An 18,929-nucleotide genomic window follows, 5' to 3' on the forward strand; every position below is an offset into this window, starting at 1 on the left:
GCGCCTGCTGGGAAATGTAGTCGCGGGGCGGGGCGCGGGAGGCCAGCAGGCTGCGCCTGGGCTGGGCGTGGCCGAGGTCCTGCTCCGCCCCATCTCCACCGAGGGGACTTGGAAGCGCCCCGCGCGGGTTTCTTCTAGGTCTGGGCTAGGCGGCGCTGTGCCCCGCGCCCGCGGATGTCCATCCAGGGGCCTTGGAAGCGCCCAGTGCGGGTTTCCTCCACGTATGGGCTACGCGGAGCCGTGCCCCGCGCCCGCCCCGGGGCAGAAGCTGCAGAAGTTCATGGTGGGCGCTCCCTGTTGTACGCACACTCACACACGGAAGTATCACGCTAACATATCAGCCAGAGTTGCACATCTTTTAGAGCTTCCTGATCATTTTGTTTTTAAAAATAAAAAAGCTCAAAGCAAGCTGTACTGTCCACCTGCAGGACGTTGGTCCTCCCACCGGCCGCACTCCGTCCTCTCGTTAGCCCCGACATCGGGAGTTTCTCTGTACTCCAAGACCTTCCACTCGCCCACTCCGTGTCGTCGTCGCCGTGGCGCTTGCCTTTTTACCCGAGGGGCTCAAACCTGTTGCCTGATGAGTTTTCATTTACAGGAAACTCTGGTCATCTCTTCCCTGAGACAACACAGCGGCTTCCTGGGGCTTGTTCCCATTTCTAGTTTGTTGAGGTCTCCAGAAAAACTCTTTCATCTGAAGTACATTTCCCTTTGTAGTAATCCTGCAGTGAATCCTGTAAATGTTTCAGATATCAAGTAACATGTAGCATGGCAGGAGAGTGGAAATGAGACATGCTATATGTTTTTTCGGTCTCATTTTTCCTATCATCCCCCACTCCCCGAGATTTTTGCTCAATTCAGTAGAGCAGATATTTTGATTTGTCAGTTATATCCCGCGCCCTGGAGCTGTAGAGATAGATGACACAGTTCAGAGTTCCTATCATCAGAGATTGAGATTTTATACACACAGAAACACACACACACACACACACACACACACACACATACACACACACAATGCCTTGAAACTACACTGACATTATTATTACCCTATATAAACTTATGATTACACTACTGGTGTGACTCAGCACCATATACAGCCAAAGGAATGAGAAGTTATCCTCCATATGTGTTCAATATGTCAAAATGCACCCTACTGTCATACATAGCTAATTAAAACAATTAATTAAAAAACTACACTATGTGAAAGAACAAAGTCCCTGTCTGCTCCAGACCAGATCTCCCTTGGGTATCTAGGGACCTCTCCTTTCTCACTTGTCAGGTTCCCAGTTTCTTCCACATTTCACTTGCATACTAGCAACACTATCAATCTACCAAAGGCACACCCAAGTCCATTCCTTTTAAATGGACGTTTTGTAAATGTTTTTCTTTTCTGAATACCTTGATATTATTATATTACTAAAAAACCTCACTACAACGAAGGGACAAAGGAAGGAAAAACACTTAAGGATTGAAAATGAAATTATTGGGCACTGATTTCTTCAACCTACAAAGTTACTTGTAATCCTCTGTTACATAGGATGATCTTTTGGGATATCAGAACTTATGTCCATGGTGAGGGGGAACGTAAAAATATAGGGTGATGAGTGATATGTAAGGGAAGGACATCCTGTCCTTGTCCTCTCTGGCCTCCCCCTCTTCCCATGGATACTTGTGCAAAGAACAGGAAACACATTATATCTGGTCTAGTTGCAAATAAAGATGGCAAGCTCTAGCTTCTCTGTTATTGAATGTTTCCGTTTTGTGAATTTATCCTTTAGTACAATAAGAAGTTGATCAGGGCCTGGTGTATTCCCTGTGTCATAAATTATTTTGGATGCTAAGTGTCCTTTGAGATACAACCCAGTTTTCTCATTTACAACTCAAATAACAAAAGTCCAAAGAAATTGATTCTTGTCCACAATGATTTCCTGCCTGCTAATTCAGGGATTTTTTTGTTAATTAACAGGTTGACTCTTCTCATTTGATCTACCAGAGTACCAAGGAGACAATTACTCAATAACCACTTTTTTTTTAATCTGAGGGGTTTAAGTAATCTTACAGGTTTGAATATTAGCTGTTTTTCTCTAATGTAGACGGGTGCTGATTCATCCTTCAACTCAATTCATAACAGACTATGAAACATAATTAAATTGAGATAACCTGGACTACCATATATATGCAAAAAGCACTGTTTTGATTCGTGGTTTAACTTTATTACCTTTTTTTCCTTTTCAAGAATTTATTTATACTCAAGATAATGTTGATGATTTATGTCATGAGAATATCATTCAATTTACCAAAATATTAAAAGTGGTTATAGTAGAAATGGGATTATAGAGCAATTTTCACTTGTTCAAAATCTTTCATATATGGTTATATTTCTTTTTAGTAACAAAAAATACTTTTAAATAGGAGAACTGCCCTTGTAGTTCTTTTGCCTCAAATTGCTTTAAGATAATAAGATACATGCATTCCCAAATTTCCTCCTAAATGAATCAACTTCTAAAATTATTCATTTTTTTAGTAGTGAACTTACTGGTGTTTCCCCTGCCCCACTTTGTGCTTTTCTGTTTTTCATATTTTCTATATTAATTATGAATTACTAAAATTATTTTATTGAATATAACATATATACAGAAAAAGCCAATGAACTTTGACAAATTCAACATATCCATATAACCACTATTCAAATCATGACATACAACATTATAGGCATCCCAGAAGCTTCCTCTCAATGTACATTCTCAGTTATAACAGCAAAAATGTCTCTTGAATTCCAGGGAAATATCCTTTAAAAGTTAATGCCAAAAATGACATAGCATTTGTAATTAGTCAAAGTTAAACTTTATTTTACTCTCTACTTAATTTTCCAGATTTGGAAACCTTGAGCAAATGAGATTTTTTTCATCCTTGATTATTTTGTTTTTAATATGGTAATATCAGTTACACTACAAAGTAACAGTGAGATTATATGAGAGATGAAATGTAAATCCCTTTGCATAGTGCCTAGCATATGGTAAATACTAATAATGGCTATATTTTAATACAATTCAGAATATTGACTAAAATGATGCATATAAAAAGCAGGCCTTGAGCTGGGCAAGGTGGCACATTCCTGTAATCCCAGCTACTTCTGAGGCTGAGGCAGGAGGATTACAAAGTTTGAGGTCAGCCTGGAGAGTTTAGCAAATTTGTCTCAAAATTGCCTAAGCAATTTGTCTAAAAATTAAAAACAAAAAACAGGCCCTGATAAATATGAGGGGTTCGATTATTGTTCTTTTTACTTTCTCATCCCTCTTCCCCTATTCAGAATTTTAATGTAGTAGAGTTAAAATAATCTTATAAACAAAACAAAATTAATGCCTAAGTCTAACATTTAAGACCTCATAGTGTGGTTGATTTTCTGGTCTTTTCCTTTATAATGAAGTCTAAATAATATAAAAATAGTGTTCCCTAAGAACACAGAGTTAAAACCAGATTAAAGTGAAAAATGTAAAATACTAAAAGTTTATTTTGATAATAGGAATATTTTCTACTTTTTGTTATATATGTGTATGTGTTGTGGGATGACCATTATAGTTCTATAAAATGACAATACATCTGCTTTTCTGTGTGTTTGTGTGTGTGTGTGTGTATGTGTGTGTGTTTCATTAAAATGAGTGGTTATTTTTTTTCAAGTGATTTTATTTTATTTTATTTTATTTATTTTTGATGCTTTTATTGAAAAGGTACATTTAAAAAATACACAGACATTTTACCATTTACAGATTGCAGATATCAATACTCTAAAAGAGTTCACTATTTTATTGTTTTATGATACTTTTTGCCCCTGATATCACAAATATTCTAGTCTTGTTGATACCAACTTCGAAAGGGGGGCATGGGAGCATGACCTGCAACATATTCAGTGAACAGAAAGACAAATTGTTCAATTATAAATTTTATATCTTCTGTACATTATTGCATTAGGGAGCCACAAAATTATGTAGCATCATTACAAATGAAAACAGGTTAAAAATGAAGATAATTACGTAGAAATACATGGATTCATTGTCTTCTTGCAGAATGCACAGGAGGTGTCAAAATGTACAATTTAGGAAGCTCTTTTTGTGTTTGTATATATTTGCTTAGCAACTCAAACCAGTGAGGAAGCTACAAAATAAGTTAGACAAAAATAGCAAACAGGTAGTAATTATAGCTATGTTATATGGCTTTCTATTTTGTTTAAATATCTCCAAATAAAATATGAAATAAAGAAAATACATTATCTTTTGTTCTCTTAACGAGAAATTCAAAGCTATTTTGCTTCCTAACATTTACACAGCAACTAAAGATGTTGAATTCAGACAAGAGATACAATCTAGTACTACACAGGATACAACAGTACTTGGGTCTAAAACAGTACACAATCCCTGTCGAGAGTACACCAAAAAGAAAACGTGATCCGTTGGTAAGATGGTATTCACAAGTAAGCACTTGTGTTCTATTTTTCTTTCACACTAGAATATGCCCAGTTGGATTCCAGAGCTATTTACAGACATCTGAGGAAGATCCTAGTTTTCAAGTCTGTCAGGAAAATATTCCATATTGTTCTAAGCCAGATTATACCCATGGGAAAACAGAGACTGTTTTTCTTTTTCTTTACTTTCTGACTGTACATTTTCAAGAACCCAGATTTCTCAGATACACCAATTAAATGGGGTCGAGTTGGGGAGGGAAGAGGGAACCTGTGCTGCTCACATTCCAAAATGATTTGATTGGTCCATAAAAGCACTCTTGAATCTAGTGATTTGTTTTTCACTGAAGCTGGGGTTTCAGGTGGTAGGCTGCATTTTGTGGGTAGGTGGGATACTTACTGTTACACAAAATGCTCAAGTTGCTGAAATCCTTTTGGCTTGGCTTTTCGACTTTCCTACTGGCCTGGCTGGTCTTGGGGCTTGCAGATGTCAGTATGGGGCAAACAGGATGGAGGCCGGAGTGGCACAGATGGGCCCGTGCCCTGGCCTCAGGAGAGCTGGAGGGATGGCTGGAGCCTGGAAGAGCGAGGAAGATGGCCGGGGTGGCAGTGACAGTGCAGAGGACACAGCCGCTGCTGCTGCCAGGGGTGAGGACAGGAAGGCTGGGGCCAAAGGTTTCATCATATCTTTCTGGAATGCAAGTTTTGCTGTTAAAATGCTTGGGCTCTGCTGGAGTTTGTTGTAAGGGCTGTATTTCAGCTTCAGTGGCTTCCCTGCAACTCGGTCTTTATGCCTCTGGCTAGAAATGTGCTGTTTGAGTTGAATTTCCGAGTTAACATGAACATCACAGATTTCACAATGAAATGTCTTGTTCTGTAGTCCTGACCCCTTATTGCCATTCTGCATCTTTAATCTTGATCCAGGTCTAGGATAGGACTTAATTGGACCAGCTCCATTACAAGCCTCAACCATGGTCTTGTGTTTAGATCCTGTGTTGTGTGCCTCTAGCTATGACAGGGAGTTCACAGCCACTTTGCATAGTGAACAATAAAGCAATTTTTTGGCTTTCTTTTCTTCGGATTCAGCAACAGACCCTGGTGCTCCATTTGTGCTTTTGGAGGGCGAAGTGGCTGTCCCAGGTGGCAGGGCAGTTGTGCCAGATTTGAGGAGAAATGAGCCACTTTCAGAGCATGATGGCTGACTGAAACTATTGGCTTTCAGCTTTCCTTTATCTTCTGATTTGTCAGAGCTGTTGCCTGTGATTGGAGTGATGGAGCAGCTGGGATTAGCCTTTGCGCTGTCCTTGGAAGAAACCATTTTGGGTTTATTTTTCGTTGCCTCTAGTGCTTTGACCTTCATGGCATGTTTACTTCCTTTGTAGTGGGCCTCGACCTGGCTATCTGAGTTAAAGTGAAGCTGACAGACATTACAAGAAATAACTTTTTTCTTCTTTGGGGGAATGGATACTCCAAATGTGTGGTTAATGACTGCTTTTTGCACAGGATCCATTGTGTTAAAATTTGGAAAGAGCCCAATAGCCAAACTACCATCCACTGGAAAAAGACATAAATGGTTTGATATCCAGTGAAGGCTGCATCATCAGAGTAGGAGTGCGCACAAGAGCAGGAAGGGTAGTAGTATGGCATGAACTGCCTGTGCTGGTGTTGGGGCTGGGGCTGACCAGCAGTGTCCCCGAGCTCTGGGCTGGAAGCGGGGGCTGCCCATCGCTCAGCTGCTTCACTCGTTTGGGATGGGATTTGCCGTTGTAATGGACCTGGGCCTGGGCTGCAGAGTTCAGCTGGATGTTGCACACCTCACAGAAGGAGAACAGAATTTTCTTTTTCTCTTTACTTAACTAGTCCTCAGGCCTGTCGGTCTTAATCCCCCTTTCTTCAAAGCACCGTAGAAAAGCTGCCATATTCATAATTCCATCTTCAAGATGGTACTTCATACACTGGGTTGTGTTCTAAAACCCCCTTTTTAAGTCGGTTGATGGGAAATTGTGCATATTTTCTTATAGATTTAGAAAAACAAATTGCTTTTAGGTTTCCAGATCAGCCCATAAACATCAATTTAATCTTCGATGAACTTGAAACGTAGACCATCTCGGCGCGCCGGCCGCAGGCACGTAGGGCAGTGGCTCCTCCAGCCTGGAAGCTGTTGCTCGCGCTCCGGTGGTTGCGGCCGTCCCGCCAGGGCTGCCCTGAAGCTCCGCGCAGACGCTCTCCCGCGATCTGCTGCAGCCCCGGACGGTAGCTACCGTGACAGCCGCGGCGGTGGCGACGGCGACGGCGACAGCTGGGCGCAGCGCGGCCCCGGAACTGTCCAACTCTTTCGGGAGTGGGGCTCAGACGCCCTGCCGCGGCCCCGTCGCTGAGCGCCTGTGCGCCCGGCCTCGCCCAGGTGAGCCGCGTGTGCCCTGAGCCCGCCGGGCGCGCCCTGCCCGCACCAGCTGCCCGCCGGGCTCCCTTGTCTGGCCGAGGACCCCCGGGTTTAGACGCTCCAACACCATTCCCGCGCGCCGATGGTGGTGACGGTTGACCAAGGAGAGACTTGCAAGGCACACACACTAAAGCGATGAGGCGGGACTGTTCGGGGCTGGTTGACACTGTAGAGCCTCCCGCAGCAGCGCTGCCTTAAATCCCGCCTTGCCAGGCCCGCGCGCACAGGTAGGGAGAGCAGGCGCCGCCGACCAGGGGTCTCACCCAGGGCGCAGCTTCGGGGCTCAGGTCCTTGAAGAAATGCTTGGCGATGACAGAGGTCCCCAAACCCGGATGCCAAGCCGCGCAGAAGGGCGGATGTTTCATGTATTAGGCAAACCAGAGTGAAACTCTCTTCTTGGAGATGGGCAGACCAACTATTTGTTTTTTCTCTTTGACCAGCTCTCTGCTCGCTGACCACACGGAGCAGCCTGGGCGTTTTTGGCTGAGCCGGGAAGGCCCGGAGAGCCGAGGCATCGCAGCCTTGCTTGGACCTGAAACCCTCGTGGGCGGGGAGAGGGCTCATTTCCTCAAGTGATTTTAAATGACCAGTTATTTGAGTCTTTGAGAATTTACCCAAAGAAAAACTTCAAATTGAACTTGACAGTTCTTTCAAATTTCTGAGCAGAAAAAAAAGGGGAACAGCTGGAGCTAAGAGAGAGGCCGCCCCAAGGGTGAAGAGAATTTGGGGGAAGAACAAGTGATAACCCATTGTCTAGGCTCCTCTGCTACCATCTGGCTTCTTGGCAATCTCTCTCCCTTTTCCCGACTGCTTACCTGCTTCTGCGTCTGACTTCCCTTAGACTCCAGCCAAACCTACTGCCTAGATCTGAAGTCTGCTAATGGCTTGGTTGGGAAAACAGCCAATAATAAGTTAGAAATGAAGGAAATCTATCATTTGAAACTCTCTTTGAGTCCAAGAACTAAATCTACATCATAGGCTTGTGATATGATGGGAAAATAGCCTCTGTTAGTTGTTGTTATTATTACTATTATTATTTTCTCTTCGATGAGTATGGTTGAGGTTAAGGAGCTGCCTAATTTTAAAATTATTTTATTAATTATGTTTAATAAGTTTATGAAAATTAAATTTGATTTTAAATTAAAACTAATTTTATCATAATTGATAATCTGAGAAATAAATACTTCAAATCCAAAATCAGGATTACTTTAATAAATTTAAATAACACAGGAAAGACCAAATTGATTACACAGTTCTGAAACTGTAGCAAGACTTCTCTTGGAATATTAATGGTGATCAAATTCTATTTTTCTAAGCAAAGACTGGGTTTTGACATATTCAAAACCACATACAAAACCATATTCTGGTTTTCTCCCCTTCAACTCCATCTCTTGTTTCTCTACCCCTTTTCCCTTTTAAAATTTCCAGTGAATGAAAATTCTACTCAACAAATATTGTTTTTTTAATAACTAAAGTGTCCCCATTTCTAAGCTAAGAACTGAATTTCAAACAATTATATAACCTTCACTCTCTAAAAATAACTCTGTGTGTGTGTGGGGGGGTGTGCGTGTCTGTGTGTGTGTGTGTAAGAACATTTTTGAACACTGGCTATTCCTGCCAAGAATGCAACTGAAATACACTGGCTTCTAGGTATAGCCACTTTCTCAGCAGAAGACACACAATCTTCATTTAGGTGTGAATTACTCAGAACAGCACCACCTCTCCAAACTCCTGTTAGACTGCTTCTCAAAAGAATTAAAATGTGATATACTTTTGCACATTATTTTTTTACAAACCTGACAGGGGAAAAATATCTGGACTTTGTGCCAGAAAACAAAGAAAAATGAAGTTAATGTCTGTTTAAGTTTTTGAAGACACATGCTTTACTTAGATTTTTTTAAAACAGGATTTAATATATTTTGAATGTACTACAACTCTATTCTGCAGGCTCTCCATAGGGTACTATTATTGTTCAATATGTGTTATAGTACTTGTTCTTGTTCTCTAAAATGGAAAATTCTACCATTATCTATGTTATCTCCTTTTCCAGATTTCCCCTCAGCAGCAGGACATAAAGTAACAAGAGTAGGAGAGTGGGACTGGTTTGAACCAGCTAATCCAGACTTTCCCATGAACTCACAATGTTTAATATGACCAATAAGTTGACTGCATTCAAATTTAGCCAATACATATAAATTTACTAGGGAAAACAAGACAATTTAAATAAAATGATTCTTAGTATTTGGCAATATCCAAATTAATGCTGCAACATTAATTAAAAATTAATTCTTCCTTAATTTTTTTAAAAGGAAGAGGGCAGAATAGAGTTTTAAAGCAGAGTTCAAATACTCAGAGGAAGAAAAGTATGATGAAAGAAACCCAATATTGCTGACACAAAAAGTAATAACAATTATTTTATAGTTAATATTTATTGAACATGTACTAAGAAGAGCATTTCATGTGTTTTAATTCAAACTTTACAATGTCCCCATAAGGTAAATTCGATCTTTATTGGACATCTAAGGATACTAACACATGGCCATAGATACCAGAAGGCAGGGGCCAGGTTATGTAGGACCTTGAGAATTGTGTTGAGGAGTTGGTCTTTATCTAAGGTAACCAGCTGAAGAGTTTTTAATAAGGTGTCAAATTTTAATATATGTCATTTGATTTTGTGTGTAGAAAACAGCAAATCCAGAGCTACTCTATGAGATAAACAGTATTATTGTTCTTATTTTGCAGAAACAGAAACTGAGGCAAAAAAACAAACAAACAAGTGACTTACCAGTGTTATACAAGTTGTGACATAGCTGGATTTCTACCCAGGCTGAGCCTACCATCCACAGCTATATTTTTACTTCTTCACCTATAATGGGAGTTTTATCCTGATAAAATCATCTTAAATTGAAAACATCATAAGTCAGAAATGTATGAATATACCTAACCTACCGAACATCCTAGCTTAGCAACAGGGTACACTGTAGAGACATGGTTGTGTTTCCTCTTAGTAGCACGAGGCTCAACTGAAGCTGACCAGGAGCAGCAGTTCACAGCCACTACTCAACATGGAGAGAGACTATCCTATGGCTATTCCTCACCTGGGAAAAGACTAAAATGCAAAATTTGAAGTATGATGCTTACTGAATGTGTAGCACTCTTGCTTGTACCATCATAAAGTCAAAAAAGTTTAAGATGAAACATTGTTAAGTCAAGAATCATCTGTACTGCAAATGAGCATGGGGAACTGGAGTAGGGTAGTAACAGTAATAATAAAGACACATGGAAGGATTTGGTAAGATATTGAGACTTGTGCCCACTTCGGCGGCATATACACTAAAATTGGAGTCACACAGAGAAGATTAGCACAGCTCAAGTGCAAGAATGACATGTGAATTTCTGAAGCATTCCATGTTTTTAAAAAATTTATTGAGATCTGGTGATGTATTAAGCATAGTGAGCGAGAAGGCCGGAATTGTAAGTGATGATATGCTTATGTCTTAAGCAAAATGAGAATTTAGCTGTTGAGTGGGAGATCATGGTCACAGAAGCAGGTTTTAGGTAAGGAGATGAAGAGTTCAATCTTAAATTAACCAAGTTTGAGGAGTTTCTGAGACAACTAACAGGTTATTTAAGATGTAAATGTGGCTGGGTATGGTGGCTCATACATGTAATCCCAGCAGCTCAGGAGGCTGAGGCAGTAGGATCACTAGTTCAAAGTCAGCAAGTTCAATGTAGCAAGGTACTAAAAAACTGAGCAAGACCCTGTATCTAAATAAAATATAAAAAATGCCTGAGGATGTGGCTCAGTGGTAAAGCAACCCAGGGTTCAATGTCTGTTACAAAAAAAAAAAAAGACGACAACAAAAAAGTAAATCTAAAGGGCTCCTGATAACCTTTAAAAAGAATGTTACCTTTTGTCCTCTTGCATGCCATATTTCATACCATTCCTTCCTTTTTACTACCATCTGTGATTGTTTTATTCCATCTCCTGCCAGAATGTAAGCCTATTATGATAGATTTTTTGTTTGACCACTATATTCCCAACATCTGTCATACATAAATTGTCCAATGAATGAATAAAAGACAGCCTTGGAGAATCATATCACAAAATTTTTTGATAAAGCGGAATTCAAGTTCTCCTTATTCATGTGTCCAGTGTGAATAAAAGCACTGTCATAAGGCAATCCATTTGAGGAGCTGGTGGCTTACTAGGGATTGAACCTAGAGGCTCTTAACCACTGGGCCAGCACTTTTTATTTTGAGATAGTGTCTTACTGAGTTACTTAGAGTCTCACTAAGTTTCTGAGTTGACTTTGAACTCACAATCCTCCTGCCTCAGCTTCCAGATCCACTGGGATTACAGGTGTGAGCCACCACACCCAGCTCCATTTTTATTTTACAGCTTAGGAAACTTTTTTTAATATTTATTTTTTAGTTATAGGTGGACACAATGTCTTCATTTTACTTTATGTGGTGCTGAGGATGGAACCCAGAGCCTCACACATGCCAGGCAAGCTCACTACCTCTGAGCCACAACCCCAGCCCCAGGAAACTCATTTTTTTTAAGTAATTTGGAAAACCCTTATGTGACATACTGACCTGTTTATGCAGGTGGGCTATCCTGGACCTCCTACCTAAAAGTTAATGATCACATGGTTCTTTTCAAACCTGAGTTCCTCTAAATCACTTGGCTTAAATGAACATCAGTTTGTCATTGTCCTTGACATTCTCTACCCTTCTCCACCTCCTATATATACACACTGGGGTTCACAGTATTCAAAACAGTACTATCAAAAATTTAGTATTCACTAAAAACAGCCCAAACTCCATTAACTTTTCTACTTGCTGCTCAACTAAAATGCCATTAAAAAAATATAACACTTCGTTATATCAAAATATTTGGCAATGTAAAAGGTCTCCTTTGTATTATTTTCTTGGAGTTTGGAAAAGAGTGACCCAGTTTCATTTTCAAATCTGTTTATTCAAAAAAAAAATACATTCTAAAGATTCAACAATCTATCAAAATTCAAGTCTGTTTTTTTTTTTTTTTTTTTTTTTGTCCCTGGTAGGACTAGAAAATGGTTATATTTTTATAACCCTTTTAGGAAATCTATCCTAAAAAATAATATACAAAGTTTGACTTTTCAAAAGTCAAATGCAAAATTACTTATTGAAATGTAAAAATTGGAAACAAAGTGTCCATGTACAGGATATTGATAATGGCACATCCAACATTAAGTAGCCAGCCATCAAAATGTCATTGCTAAATCCCTCTTATATTTTCAGAGTAGTAGTATGGGGGAAATGCTTATAAAATAAATAGAGGAAAGCAAGATACAACATCCACTATGTAGGATGATTGCAACTATGGAAATAAATAAAGTCAAATATTAACATTTGTTCTGGTTGGTGAGTTCTGGGAATTTTTCCAAAATTTTGCTGAATGTAAACTTAATGATTGAAATAAATTAATTCATAACAAGATATAAAATTGACTTTCCTTTTTCCTCTGAGTCTCTTTATATGCTCATTGGACAAGATTAAAGCCCTTGCTGGGCATAGTAGCACTATCCTGTAATCCCAGCAACTCCAGAGGCTGAAGCAAGTAGATCCCAAGTTCAAGGTCGCCTCAGCAACCTCAGCAAAAATACTCAGCAACTTAACAAGACCCTGACTCAAAATTAAAAATAAAAAGGGCTGACAATACAGCTCAGTGGTAAAAACCCCTGGATTCAATCCCCAGTACCAACCAACCAACCAACCAACCAACCAACCAAAAGATTAAAGCCCTTTTTTCACAAACAAAACAAAAGCCATTTTTCTCTCTAACTTGAAATAATTTGAAATGAAGAAAGAGGTAAAGAAAATAATCAAAAACAAAGGAAAAAGAAAGGAAGAAAGTATCAATAATGGAAGTTAGAATACTCGAAGAAGTCCACTTAAATTTCTATGGATTCTTTGACTAGAATTGACAGTAGTGGGGTAGGGAAAAAGACATTACAGGTATGAGAACATACTGAGGTAGAAAGCCATGAGTTCCAATGACAGAGACAGAGAATTGTGGATATCGGACAAAGGGTGTAAACAAATTCCTCTTTGGGAAAAGAATAGAGTAAATAGGAAAGAAAGAGTAGTTGTAACTTGTCACTGGTAGACATGATTATCACATGCTTGCTTAGGATAATTTTTATAAAAACCTGGGATAGTTATGATTGATATATAAAATTCTTAAGTAAAATTCTGTGAGCTGTATAAGAAAGAACTAGAGATGAACTTATAATGATTAAATCAGGTTTTTAAAATAACCCATCTGATGGAAAGTATTAAGAAAAGAAATTTATTTATAGCTATACTTTAGCCATTTCTTACACAAACATAAAAATTCCAATTAAGAATGAAGAAAATGTGTAGCTGGGTATGGTGGCATAGTTTGGTAATCCCACTGACTCGGGAGGCTGAGGCAGGAGGACTGCAAGTTCAAGGTCAGCCTCAGAAATTTAGTGACACACTGTCTCAAAATAAAAAAATAAAAAAATTCTTTAAAAAGGTGGGAGTGCAGTTCAGTGGTTAAACATCCCTGACTTCAATCTCTGATACCCACCCCCCCAAATGTGAGGAATAGTAATGCATATAATTAAATAGTTATTTCATAAATTAAATGTTTTGGAAATTGGCTAATTATATCCATCATTCAGTACTGTTTGAATGGAAGACATAATGAATATAAAGTGTCTAACACAAGTCTGGCATTCAACAGAAATGGCAGCTTTTATCTTATTTATTTTTATGTGGTGCTGAGGATCGAACTCAGGGCCTCATGCTTGCTAGGCTAGCGCTCTACCACTGAGCTATAGCCCCAGCCGAGAAATGGCAGCTTTTATTGATAGTTAATGATCTGCAATATTTTTTTGCAACTTCATTTATTTATTTATTTTATGTGGCTGAGGATCAAACCCAGTGCCTCACATGTGCTAGGAAAGCTCTCTACCACTAAGTCACATCCCAAGCCCCATGATCTGGAATACTTTATAATTTCTGTGCCTGCATTAAATATTTGATGTTTTATGCTGTCATACTGTAACAACAATTTTACACACATGTAAAGAATATTTATCAAACTTAATATTATTATTATTTGCCAATATTAAAGGATTATTCAAAGATTCACTCTTGATAAAAATAAGCAGATAACTATGAAGACAGATGTACTTTTTAGATACGTAAAAGATCTAAGAAAAAATACCTAGTAAATTTTCCACTCATTTTGTAGATGTGGTCCTGTATTTTATCCCTGTGAATAGTAGAATCTATTCAGAACAGGAACACCTGACTTCAGAGCTTATTTTTCTCTAGATAAATTGAGAAGCCAAACCTATAATATTGATTAATGAGAACTTGGAAAGCAAACAGAAGATACTTTATTGCTTATGCTATTTAAACTACTTAGATTATGCTTCAGAATTCACTGGCTATAATGCTGCTTCTGCTTTTAGCTATATGACACTGGATGTTTATAATCTAAATATATATGATTTTTTGGGTTGTAAAAATCTCATGGGCTGGGGAAATATTAATAAATACAAAGCATCAAAAAGAATTTCCTTTGATAGTTGATTGTAGATAATTAGAATTTAAGTTATCAATGGCTTAAAAATATTTAGAGAAAGAATAAAGATGTACTAACAGAGAGAGAGAGAAAGAAAAGGAGAGAGGCAGGGAGGAGGGGAAGAGAGACATTACTAAGATATGATGCAGTCTACTCTGAAAAGGGTAATTATGGGAAAAGTTTGAGAGGTACCAAGAACAGCAAAAAATAGCCAAGGCAGAAATAAATATATAAATAGATGACTGAAAAGGAGATATGTGTACACATGCATGTGTGCAAAAAAATGAGACTAGAAGACAGTCTTGCAGTGCCTTAAAAAGTTAAATATAAAGTTACTATTTGATTCAGCACTTCCACTCCTAGGGATATACTCAAAAGATTATAACATGTATCCAGCTGGGCATGGTGGTGTGCACCTGTAATCCTAGTGACTCAGGAGGCTGAGGCAGGAGGATAGAAATTTCAAGACCAACCTCAGCAATTTAGTGAGGCCCTGAGGACTTAGTGAGATGCTGCTTCAAAATGAAACATATAAAAGGCTGGGGATATGGCTAAGTAGTTAAGCACCACTGGGTTCAATCTCCAGTACCCAAAACAAAAAAAAATGTATATATAAGTATACAAATACACACACACACAATAACTGGTACATAATTATTCAGAACATCATATTCATAACAGGCAAAAGTGAAAGTAACCAAATGTCCTTCAACTCATAAAATATATCAGTTGATGATAAAATGTGGCATATATACAATGGAATATTATTCAGCCATAAAAAGGAATGGATTACTGATTCACACTACAACATGGATGAGCCTTGAAATATTTTGCACAGATAAAAAACCAGTCACAAGAGACCACATATTATATTACTTCATTTATATGAAATACCACTGTAGAAAATTTATAGAGACAGAAAGTAGATTAGCAGTTGCCTAAGGCTGATGGGAAATGGAAAATTGTGAGATGACAGGTAAAATATATGGAGTTTCTTTTGGGAGTAATGAAAATGTTCAAAATTGACTATAGTGAGAGTTGTACTACCCTGTGATTATAATAAAACAACTGAATTGTACACTTTAAATAGAGGAATTTTATAATATGTGAAGTCATTTGATAGCCTTGGACAGCTTTATTCAGATTACAAATGTTTTTTTTTATTATACCAAGACTTTTAAAAGGTAGAATAAGTAGCTGGCTTTTTAAAAATTTAAAATCTAAGGCTAAACACAGTGCAGGTGTAGCTCAGTGGTAGAATGCTTGTCTAGTGTGCTTAAGGCCCTGTTCAATGTCAGTACCACACACACACACACACACACACACACACACACACACACACACAGGCAAATGAATCTTATTAATGAATAGAACATTCATTAGGAGGGTACCATCAAATAAATGAATAAATATATTAATTTGACAGCAACATTTTTAGACTTACCTTTATATTGAGTGATATGATTCCAAAGGGGTAAATTTTCTTTTTCCTTTCTTTTGGTACTACAGATTGAACCCAGGGGCACTTAACCACTGAGCACATCCCCAGCCCTTTTTATATTTTTTATTTTGAAGCATAGTCTCACTAAGTTGCTGAGGCTTCTTTGAATTTGCAATTCTCCTGTCTCAGCCTCCAGAGCCACTGCATGAATTTTCAATTCTTGAATTTGTTTTATCCTTGATTTTTAAAGTTTGTTTTTCAGTGCATTATAGTTATACATAAAAGGAGAGTTCATTCTGACATATTCATAAAAGAAGTAACATAGTTTTCTCCATTTCAATCCTAATACTCCTTACCTCTTACTTTTCCTTTGCTTTCTCTCTGGTTCCCTTCCTCTTTTCTATTGGTCTTCCTTCTATGGACTTATTTTTCACTTGATGCATTATAGTTACATATAAATTGGAATGCACTGTGATATATTCATAAATGTCCCTAGAATAATTTGGTTAACTACATTCCCCAGTTCTTCCCCTTCCCCTTGCCTCCTTCCTCCCCAATGTGTCCCCCTACCTGCAAAGCACACTTCTACTCTTCCAATGTCCCTTCTATTTTTCTGAAAAAATGATGGTTAGATGTCATAGAAGAAAGTGGCAATGTCTTAATCTTATGCCTACTGTCTGGCCTAATGGCTCTTCCATCCTTGTCAAGGGAGTTATAACCTTTTATCCTGTCATTCAACACTATCACTCAATTGCTTTTTTAAAAATTTTTGGTTGTGGATGGACACAATATCTTTATTTATGTATTTATTTATTTTTATGTGGTGCTGAGAATTGAAGCCTCACATGCACTAGGCAAGTGCTCTATCACTGAGCCGCAACCCTAGCCCTCAACTTTTTCTTAATTATCTCATTTGAAAATACTCTTTCTCTTAAAAATTTTTCACAGGAAACTGGAAAGGTAGTAGAGGTTTTTGAAAATCTATTGCAGGACTGGAATTGATACTCAGTGATAAAGCATATGCTTTAACACGTACAAGGCCCACAAAGCCCTGAACAGAGGAAAAGAGGGAAAGAAAAGGAGAAGAAAGAAAAAATGGAGGGAAAAGAAAGGAAGTCCATGGGGCTGGGGATGTGGCTCAAACGGTAGCGCACTCGCCTGGCATGTGTGCCGCCCGGGTTCGATCCTCAGCACCACATACAAACAAAGATGTTGTGTCCGCCAAGAACTAAAAAATAAATATTAAAATTCTCTCTCTCTCCCTCTCTCTCTCTCTCTCTCACTCTCTCTTAAAAAAAAAAGAAAGGAAATCCATTGCAATAATTCCCTTCTAAAAATCTATAGTCTAGAACTATGATAGCAGAAGAGAAAAATGCACAGATGAATGTAAAAGACAAATTCATTTGATCTGATGATTAATGATTCCCAGATTATGGGGAGAAATAAAAAGAGGCAATTACTAATATATTGCATGGAAGGAGTGTCAAAATTGGGAAAGTTAGAGACAACTGTTTTAGAGAAATTGATAAATTTAGTTGAAATTAGTAATAAATTAATATATAGGTTATTTTGGTAGAAAATTTATCCCTGACACTATGGCATGTTAGAAAAATCAATATAATTTTATGTGTACTTTTATTTTACTACTATGAACTTCATAAAGATGAGTTCTAAATCTTATTCACTTTGTAATCCCAGCACTGATCTTACTGCCTTTAATAGTTAAAATAATTTTCAGTTGAGTCAACTCAAGATCAATTCCTGAACACATATGCTCATTTAAAATTAAATGTAACATGAAGACAGGCAGGGAAGAGAATCTTGAAAATTGTAAAGAGCATAATGTTTGATCATAAGATACTATTTAAAAAATTTAGACTTTCTAAAATAAATAAAACTAATATTTAAAGACAAATAATATATTTTGATGAAATCAAGATTTAAGCATTAAGCAAATAAAGTAAGATTTAAGCTATTTTAAATTTGGTTAAATGGATGTATGTGGCAGTTTTTCATTAAATTAAAAATAATTTTAAAATACCAATTTTTGAGGTATTTTAACAATGAGGTTTGGTATTCATACTTATCTGATTATATTTGTTATGAGGTTTTTATACCTTTATTATAAGGAGTAGAATGTGTTACTTTAAAAATCTATTGAACATTGTGAATTTTGCTGCTATAAACATTGATGTGGCTGTGTCCCTGTAGTATGCTGTTTTTAAGTCCTTTGAGTATAGACCAAGGAGAGGGATAGCTGGGTGAAATGGTGGTTCCATTCTCAATTTTCCAAGGAATCTTCATACTGCTTTCCATATTGACTGCACCAACTTGCAGTCCCACCAGCAGTGTATGAGTGTACCTTTCTCCCCACATCCTCGCCAACACTTATTGTTGTTTGTCTTCATAATAACTGTCATTCTCACAGGAGTGAGATGGTATCTTAGAGTAGTTTTGATTTGCATTTCTCTACCACCCTACCACCGAGCTACAACCTCAGCCCTCAACTTTTTCTTAATTATCTCATTTTCAAATACTCCTTCTCTTAAAATTTTTTTTCACAGAAAATTGGAAAGGGAGTAGAACATTTTTTCATATATTTGTTGAATGATATCATCTTCTGAGAAGTGTCTGTTCAGGTCTTTGGCCCATTTGTTGATTGGGTTATTTGGTTTATTTGATGCTTAACTTTTTGAGTTCTTTATATTCCGTAGAGATTAGTGCACTATCTGATGTGTGAGGGGTAAAAATTTTCTCCCAATAACTGTGGAAAAAAACTTAGATGTCCTTCCATAGATGAATGGATTAAAAAATGTGGCATATATACATAATGGAATATTACTCAGCTATAAAAGAGAATAAAATCATGGCATTTGCAGGTAAATGGATGACACTGGAGAAGATAATGCTAAGTGAAGTTAGCCATTCCCCCCAAAAAACAAATTCCCAATCTTTTCTCTGATATAAGGAGGCTGATTCA

General features: G+C 37.8%; 2 non-coding genes and 1 pseudogene across 2 annotated transcripts; 1 reads left to right on the forward strand and 2 right to left on the reverse strand.

Moving 5' to 3' along the window:
• Window positions 1-4,949: 4,949 nt before the first annotated feature.
• Window positions 4,950-6,396, reverse strand: LOC144252659 (zinc finger protein 385B pseudogene; annotated as a pseudogene).
• Window positions 6,397-10,211: 3,815 nt separating this feature from the next.
• Window positions 10,212-10,318, forward strand: LOC144252675 (U6 spliceosomal RNA). Its single transcript, XR_013343039.1, has one exon. It is a non-coding gene; the product is annotated as a U6 spliceosomal RNA (small nuclear RNA).
• Window positions 10,319-16,565: 6,247 nt separating this feature from the next.
• On the reverse strand, window positions 16,566-16,690 carry LOC144252677 (U6atac minor spliceosomal RNA). The gene has a single exon (XR_013343041.1). It is a non-coding gene; the product is annotated as a U6atac minor spliceosomal RNA (small nuclear RNA).
• Between the last annotated feature and the right edge of the window lie 2,239 nt (window positions 16,691-18,929).

The sequence above is a fragment of the Urocitellus parryii genome, unplaced genomic scaffold (assembly GCF_045843805.1).
Source record: "Urocitellus parryii isolate mUroPar1 unplaced genomic scaffold, mUroPar1.hap1 Scaffold_49, whole genome shotgun sequence".
NCBI classification, from domain to species: domain Eukaryota; kingdom Metazoa; phylum Chordata; class Mammalia; order Rodentia; family Sciuridae; genus Urocitellus; species Urocitellus parryii.